Here is an 8,620-nt window from a genome sequence, read left to right as displayed (position 1 = left end):
TAAACTGGAGAAAAACATACAGCCAGCCATTATTTGAACGTAATCGTAGTGTAAAGCATCCGTAGACATCACTGATAAATGGACTCTTTACAGTTTGGTCTTCACGCAGTTTTAAGCTTCTGGGTTTTCTGTCTTCTGAATGTAATGGCCCTGTGACAAGAGGGAAAAAAAACAGTAAAGGCTCACATAAGCGCCCCCTTCCAATACGCACCCCCCCCCCCCCTCACCACACCCCTTGTACTGAATGTAGGGTATACGCCTTCAATGAATATAGTGTAACATATACAATCACTACAAAATGACCTACTCACCCCTGTATGTTTCAACAGAGATTAGTAACGACAGGACGCTAAAAGCCAAGTATGCCACACACACAAACATTTAACATTTTGGTTAATAATAGATACGTTCCAGTTTCCCTCTTAAATGATAAAAGATTTTTCATTTAAAACTACGACAAAGTCACCTTAAGGTGTGCACTCTGAGGAACAAAATAAGCACCCCCCTTAACCCTCAAAGTCCCAAGAGTGACAAAAATCAATTTGCTCCTTGTAATGTCAATACTTCAACGAGAGAAAAGGGGATGAGAATTAATAAATTGATCAGCGAAAAGATTCCATCAAGTTTTTCTCAAAGAATTTTTTAAGGAAATGTATAGAGACAGTTGGGAGAATTTGTCTGTGAATGCAAGGGGTACTGACCTACAGAAGAGAGTCCCTCGGTACACGTGACAGGATACGGACCCAGCCGACAGTCTTGACCCAAGCGAGGAGCACTGACGATGTTGATCTTTTCAAACGCGCATCCATCACGTTGAAAATACGTAGTTTTCACTACAAGATAAGTAACACATCTTGAAACCAACTTAATTCATAACTGGAGAACCTACGTGCAAAATTAGGAGCCCGGCTATCTTGTAAAGCCTTTCATTCTCGATTCCTTTTGCCCAAGAGGACACTTTTGGTTAGTCAATCCTTGTTCAGAAAACTACAAGGCTGAAAACTTTTATTGTTATACAAATACACAAGAGACAAAAGATTCAAAGACAAAGTACCAACACTAAATGCTTTAAGTTACTACAGTGCACAAGTTAAAGCATTGTATGTCTTATGAAACCCTTTTGCGCTTTCATGTAAACCTTAGAAAACAGTGGACGTAAAATTTGCAATCGTTATGTAAAGAAACTCAGACACATCAACTGTGGAGAAAACACCGCTTTTACCCTTTTCCATTAGCGTATGAATCCCATCTTCGAGGGCGTTGAAATTCGCTATTTTAAGTTTCCTCATCTCAAATGACTTCATGAATCCAATGTTAAAAGCAGGATCATATGATCTTCCTACAGCCACACTGTTCCATGACAAGTCTGGGATTTCTGTTTCCAGCAATACCTTAAAAAATAAATTGAAGTAATATAAGATGTAAATATTAATGATAATGATGATAGTGATAATGCATGATAATGATGATGATGGTGGTGGTGGTGACGATAGTGAAAACGATGTTGGTGATAATAATAATGTCAGTTATGACGATGGTCAACTCTACATATGCGCTATATAGTTCTAGCTTGAGTTTTTGGACAAAATTCTATAGCGTGGCCATTGAAATAAACGCTTCTTTTCATATGGTACGATTTGTTTTTAAGCACTTTACAAAACTGGAAAGTATCCTCTAATTTAATTACCTAGTAGTCTACGGACTAAACGAGATCTTTACCTGTGATATGGTTAGCCCATTTTCGCCATATGTCAGTACCCTGTTAGATCTGTTCAGGGACACTGTTACATGAGTCCATTCGTTGAATGACGTAGTTCTGTTCAAACGTAGCTTGAAGGAATAGGCGTCCACTTTAATTCTAATGTAATAGCTACTTTGGTCATACACTAAAGACAGGCTTGTGTTAGAAGATCCACCTCCACCAAAACTAAGGTCCAGCAGGGACATTTCATTATCTACAGAGAAAGTATAGAGTCTCCGGGTCAGTTTAGGTTTCTGGCAAACTGCCCACGTACCCCTCCCCTAAGCCAAAATTTTGCCCTAAGTGAGAAGTAAGTTTTAATGTTGCCTTAGGGGAGGGATAGGTGGGGTGCCCTGAAATGTGGGTACACTATAAACTAGCCAACCAATTCATACGGAAAGTACGAATAGAGGTAGCTTAGTACTCCATTGGGATACGTCTTGTACACTTTTCGAACAGCAGTAAGGGTCTTTTTAAATCCTCCTGAATTAACTACCGAAAACAAGAATGAAGGAAAGGACCAACGCCAAATGATTGATGCACCGCTTAAAGACACAATTTTCCCACCTGAGACGATATCTAAAACACAACAAGCATGATCTTACAAGACCTTGATTTGCGGCCTGACCAGGGCAGGGACCAATCGTAAGTTGTTACCTTTTTCGAAAACAAAAAACGTCTGGGAGTCACATGGTGTTGTGTTCCAGCGGTAACCTTCGGCACTCATGCGCAAACACTTCTCAGAATGGGGAAGACCAAGTGCTTCTCCGATTTCACTCCATATGGATTGATGAACGTCTCTGGTCGACAATCCTACAGGGAAAAAAGAATTAAGAAGCAAAGACAAACAACTCACAACTCACAACTCACAACAAATACTCCATAATCACCCCAACTGAACATGGAAAACATTAATTGTCTGATTACGGGCCGCGTTTCTTTAAAACAACCTTAAAGTTTGAGGTTTAAGTAATCCAGAATGCTCAGAGTTTCATGGCAGCAGGTAAAAAGAAATCGTGATGATCGTGATCCGTTCTCTTCATCGTCCCTGGTTTCTTCTTTGATGGGCCACTTTTATAGAGCTGGCTCTTACAAACCAATAACTATTGATTTGAAATATAAGTAGAATGAACAATGTTTTTTTTTTTTAACAAAGATGGGATGGCGAAAATTACGGTTTCCCAAAAGTGTCTAAGATGGGGTCTATATTTGGTCACAGAATAGACTATAATGGGGTAGGGGCTCTGAGATGCTAGCGGCAGATACCCAGCAAAAATTAACCCAGGCAATTCCCCCCCCCCCCCCTCCAACCCTGGTATCAAAAAGGTCCTGGTGAACATGGATTTGAAATTGAAGGTCACTTTTAAAGAATTTCGTGAGCAATCCCCAATCTCCCAAGGCCTGAATGATCAATCTTACCAATCCAAGGATTTGATGAAGCGAATCCACACACAACATCCTGTTCGTACATATTTGTAATCTTCACTGGCCTGAATCCATTTGGACTTTGGGTCAAAGAGTCGTTCCAACTTGCAACGTGACTAGATAAGCCATAACACTTTTCGTCGCTGCACAATATGTCTTAGAAACCAGAAAATTAAAAGTTTGAGTCTGAATCACAAAACGAAAGCCAAAAAGTATGTTTTGTCAACTGAGTTAGTATACTACACTTATTGCATTTTGGTATTTTGGTAATCCTGAAGTAGTAATTGTTATGTACGGTATAATTAACATAACCGGAGTTGAGAGCAGGTAAATTGTCTAAATTTGGGACAGCAAAGACGTCTTGAGTTTCATCCCTTCGTCAGGATAGATCCCTAGATCAGGGTGACGTTTGCGGCAAACGGCAAACGTGAGATTCAAGTTGAGAAATTCTCAAAATAGGAAACGAGCAGCTAAAACAGTCCAAAACAATGGTTAAAATAGGGTTGTTAAATTGCGGGCGTTGTCCTAACGGACAACCTAAACGGGGTATGTATTGTAGGATTTTTTTCCTAGACAAGGTCAGGGTTTCAAACCCACAACAGTTCACCCATACCCAAATATTGGTTCAGACCCCCCCGCCGGGTTTACAGCACTTTAGAAATAATTAGGCGATAAGACTTTAAATAATAAATGAAATGATATGTGTGGAGAGAAGAACACAGAAAAAAATTCTGAGTTTCAGATGGGAATTGAACCCACGGTCTTCCGTACACTAGTGGGATGCTATAACCACTGAGCTACTGAGAACTCCGTGGTGAGCAGGTCAATTGTGGGCTGACATAACTACCGCATCGCGTAGTCACATTATGTCAAGTGAACACACAATATTAACTGCATCGCGCAGTCACGTAAATACTCTATGAGTAATGAATAATAAATGAAAAAGAACTTTTGAATATCTTACCTTGTTTAGGTTTGATTTTCATGGTCACAGATGTAATAGCATGAGAAGTCAACCCAACACGCCAGCGAATTCCACTGGGATAGTTCCCATTTAAATCTACAGATACTGTAAATTGTGAGATACATTTCTTAAACCACCACCCTGAACCCAGTGTGCCTGCACAGTTACGAACTACGTCATCATCGTTATCACTATCACGTGTTGAAAAAAAGACTTCATTTAAGTCGCCTAAAGCGTCCCCTGCCGTCCCAACGTAGTTACCAACTATTAGCTGGTAACGACTTTCATTCTGGAGTCTTGTTAACCTCACTTGGAATAGCTTGTACATAGCAAACACTCTATTGCCATTAAGGAGCTGTAGTTCGATTAAGAGAACTGATGGGGTTTGAGTAAGAAGATGAAGCTTTCGAAGACCCAGCCAGAATTCTCCTGCAAGGTCTCCAAAACCATTCGTATAATCCTCAAATCCACGATCGAAGATTTCAGAACCATCTTTGCGCCGTTGAACAACTGTCCATTCTTCGTCGCAGTAAACGTCAAATGTGTCGTTCCCACTAGGATCGAGGCTCAATGTAAAAATTCCTGAACGACTCTGTGATCCTTGCCAGTTTTGCGCTTCTATACAATGTCTAGGGTATGCTCCTTTTCAAAACAGATACAAAAACTGACAGTCAAAGGTATTGTTAATTATGGGAATATACAGGCATGACGATAATCTATGACGTGTTAATAAAGGTGGTGTCGTGGTGGTGGGTATGTCAGTGATAGTAATAATGATGATGACCATGATGATGATAACGACAACGATGATAACAAAAGATGTAGATCCGAGTACGAGTACGATGTCGCGGACTGCAAATGTGACGTTCAAATTTCAAGCAAGTTTTATCCCAAAGTTCTTTTTTATCCTGTTACTGACCAGTATTTAATAGAGAAGTGACAGATTAGACTGATGTAACAAATGATTATGTAAGGCTTGCGAACTTAGGTTTTTTTGAACTTCAACTTGTATTCGATCTAGTATCTGTATAGCCTGCGTAACAAGGTTTTCAAATAGAGTTATTGCGCCAAAATTTGGAGTGAAAGCGCTTGCTAACCAAGCTACAAACTGCAGATAATAGAAAGCTTCATAATATCATTTTGCCCACTTCCCCTCCACTTTTCGTCGACTTTACTGCCTATTTCTTCTTCAAAGATTCCTCAACCACTACTTGCTTCATTCACAGTCCGGCATAAAATTCAAGAACATTTATCAGTATCATGACACTCACCTTGTGGTCTCACTTGAATAGTTCCCAAGTTGATCGCGTTCTTCATTCTCGTGGCACTACAACCGCTTTTATCGTTTTTGTCTCCCATCTGAAATACACCGGGTTATAATAAAATAGACCTCTTCAGTAATAGATAACAGGCATGCGCAGTTAGCGCTTTTTAGGCTATGTGTACACAATGGCTGATCCAGGGGAGGGCCCCTCCCTTAGTTTTAGACCAAACTGAGGCCCCAAGGGCTGAAAAAAATTTTATTGAAATGTCCCTTAAAAATGCTAAATATTTGAGATGCTAATAAAGTTATCATTATCATTACTAAGGCATTTCACACAAATTCACGAATTCTTGTGCGTGCAAGATTAGAATGCGTTCTGCTTCGTTGAACGCGAATATAGTAAAATAGCCTGCGAATACAGCCGTTCCTCCTAGCTCCTCTGCGCTTGGGCGTTTGGCATAGTCCTGGTATAACAGGATAAAAATACTCCGAGTACAATAATGGACGCAATTGCTAGATTAATATTTTGAGAGTTATTATAGTTCAGTCTATAGAACTCCAAACGAGAACGTTTTGCACCAGATATTTGGAACGCGAATTCGGTGAAAAATGAGACAAATATAACCATAAGCTACGGGATAAGAAGAAACGCTATCTCCAAAAATAAAACTGAAGTTCACCAAGAATAAAATGTGAAAGGAGTAGTGCGTTTTGTTAGCAACCTACCATGATTGAGTAAGTTCCTGGATTCAAAGAAGCAACAAAGTAAGTTTCATAATAAGTGACGCTCTGGCAGTTTGGTGTGACCGAAGGTGCTAAGCATCTACACTCTCCAAAGACGGTCACGTAAGGCTGGCGTAACAGCACATTTGAAGCACTTTCACAATATTGGTAAAAACCTAAAATTTCAAAAGTATTGCAAATGATTAGAATCATCTATCAAGTGTATTCCACGTTATATTCGACTTCCAGAAATGCTGTGAGGTCAGAGTTAACCCGTTAAGCCCTAAGACTGATGAGCAACGAATTTCTCCTTTCAATACCACTGCTTTATAAAACAGAGTGGTCATGTGAATTAAGGACATGGTCACACTGGATGAATCTAATGGATACTTCAACAAATTCTCCTCACTACTTCTATTGAAAACGTATAGGGATAACAAATGAGAATTAGAATTTTGATGTTAGGGTTTAAAAAACAGTAAAAAAGAAGCAGTTCCCATGTTTAATGTTAAGAAGAGATGGACTCGGTTTCGTAAAAAATTTTCCCAGTTCTGTGGGAAGGCGTTTTGTTCCAAAACCATGGTAAGAAAAGTTTGGGAATAACTGGAAATCATATTTATGTAAACAAGTTTCATTGTAAGACATTTAAAAAAAATGTAACAATTTTAATAATGCCGTGATGCACACCCTTTCGCTTCCGTGTTAAGGTTTTCCTACCCTGGGTGCCAGAGGCTTTTCATGCGCGGTTTCCGGTTTCGGTCAAGTCTTAACGGCTTTGCCGCTCGTGTCTTCGGCCTTCAGCCGAACACGTGTCGGCCTGCGGCCGACAAAACGAAGCTCCCCGTCGCACGTGAGAAAAAACCTCTGGTACCCAGGGTAAGGTTTTCCATTTACTTGACGAAATAGAACTTGCTCTTAGGGACGAAAATCATTTTCTCACCGCGTATTGAGACATTTGCTCCAGGCCAAGTGATCATTTCTGTAGGGCCAATTAATCCAAATCTAGGAGCTCCTTCGTCTATTTGTGTAGGTTCTGTAAGGAGACATTATCAGGTTCTTATTTTCAGTCAGTTTCTTTTTCACAAGGGTTGTTTAAATAAAACGCACCGCCGCCAAAATTAAGTGACGAACCTCGACAAACGTGGGGCGTGTGCGTTTTCACAATCGCTTCAGACCCTCCGATTGACGAGGTCTTGAATTCTCGACAAATTCGTCGAGCAAAACCCATTTTACGGCTGTTTTGTGCAGTTCTCCCAGAAAAGTGAAGTCCTCCCAGAAAATATTTCAATTTTTTTTCTGTTTCATAATCCTTTGTAAGCGTTTTTTTTACCAAGTTGAAAACATGAGGTGTATAGTCTGTATAGACTAGCAAGCCCTAAGATCGTCTACACGGAAGGCTACCTTATCCTTCAATTTTAAATATTTTGGCTAAGGGTAGCTTAGCAGTTTTATTAATGACAAGCATTGAAGGCATGATCTTTAGTTATTCAATTTCTGGCAATCTTTAGTAGTTCGTAGTGTTAAACAATGTAAAGACATCCCCACAAGGTATCCTGTGTATAGACGCCCCCCCTTCCTCAGAAAAAAATCTATTTTTTCTGAAGGAGAGGGGACGTCTGTACACAGGCTACCAGAAGGAAAATAAAATCAATATGGCTTTTACCTTTGTTGCACCCATAGATCTCCATTTTTAAACAAGCGTTATTGTTTGATAAACGATGAGCTGTCAAAATTGTGAGACGCAAGAAGCGAGTTTGTATGGGATGGAGCAGACGTTGTCGAATTACAGAGGTGGAATCGCTATTACCTGCAAATATCTGGAAAAAAGTAAATGTCGAAGAAGATGAGTTTTCTTCAACTTGCATTGGTTGAACGCGTATGCAACTACGTGGTGACAAGGCTGCCAATTGGACGATTAAACTGGAACTGGATGCTCAACATTGTAAGTCAATATTTAAAACTTGAAGGAAAAATGGAATAAACCCAAAATATATAATTTAGCCATACAGTTCAAGGCGTTATAAACAATGTGAAAGATGTAAAAAGGCCGTCTTCGGGTCGGAATATAAGAAGGATATCAATATAAAAATTCTAGCTCGAACAGGCCTGGCAAGATTAGATACCAAGCTCAAGTTTGCCTTTGCGACAACAAAACTGTTATCCCGACTAGGCTAATTCGTTGCTCGCTATACTACTATTATTCTCAAAGCGACTGATATAGGGAAGATCAAGGAAGAATATTGATGGACTGGGGGTACTTTTACTTTTATTTTACTTTTAATCAAATGAGATCGTCATTATTACAGCGGACACGGTATTGAGTCACGTGATCACGCCTTTTGATCACGTGACAAAAGTGGGAACAATCTCTTGAAAATAAATACATCTAATTATAAAATGGGGACAATATTACTTTTCTTTTATATTTTTGTTGGCCACTATTATATCGATTGCGCCTACAGAATTTAAAAAAAGCATTAATTATGAAACGAGGGGTGGAGAG

The sequence above is a fragment of the Porites lutea genome, chromosome 14 (genome assembly GCF_958299795.1).
Source record: "Porites lutea chromosome 14, jaPorLute2.1, whole genome shotgun sequence".
NCBI lineage: Eukaryota > Metazoa > Cnidaria > Anthozoa > Scleractinia > Poritidae > Porites > Porites lutea.
The sequence above is the reverse complement of the archived record's forward strand: the minus strand, read 5'-3'. Positions refer to the sequence as shown.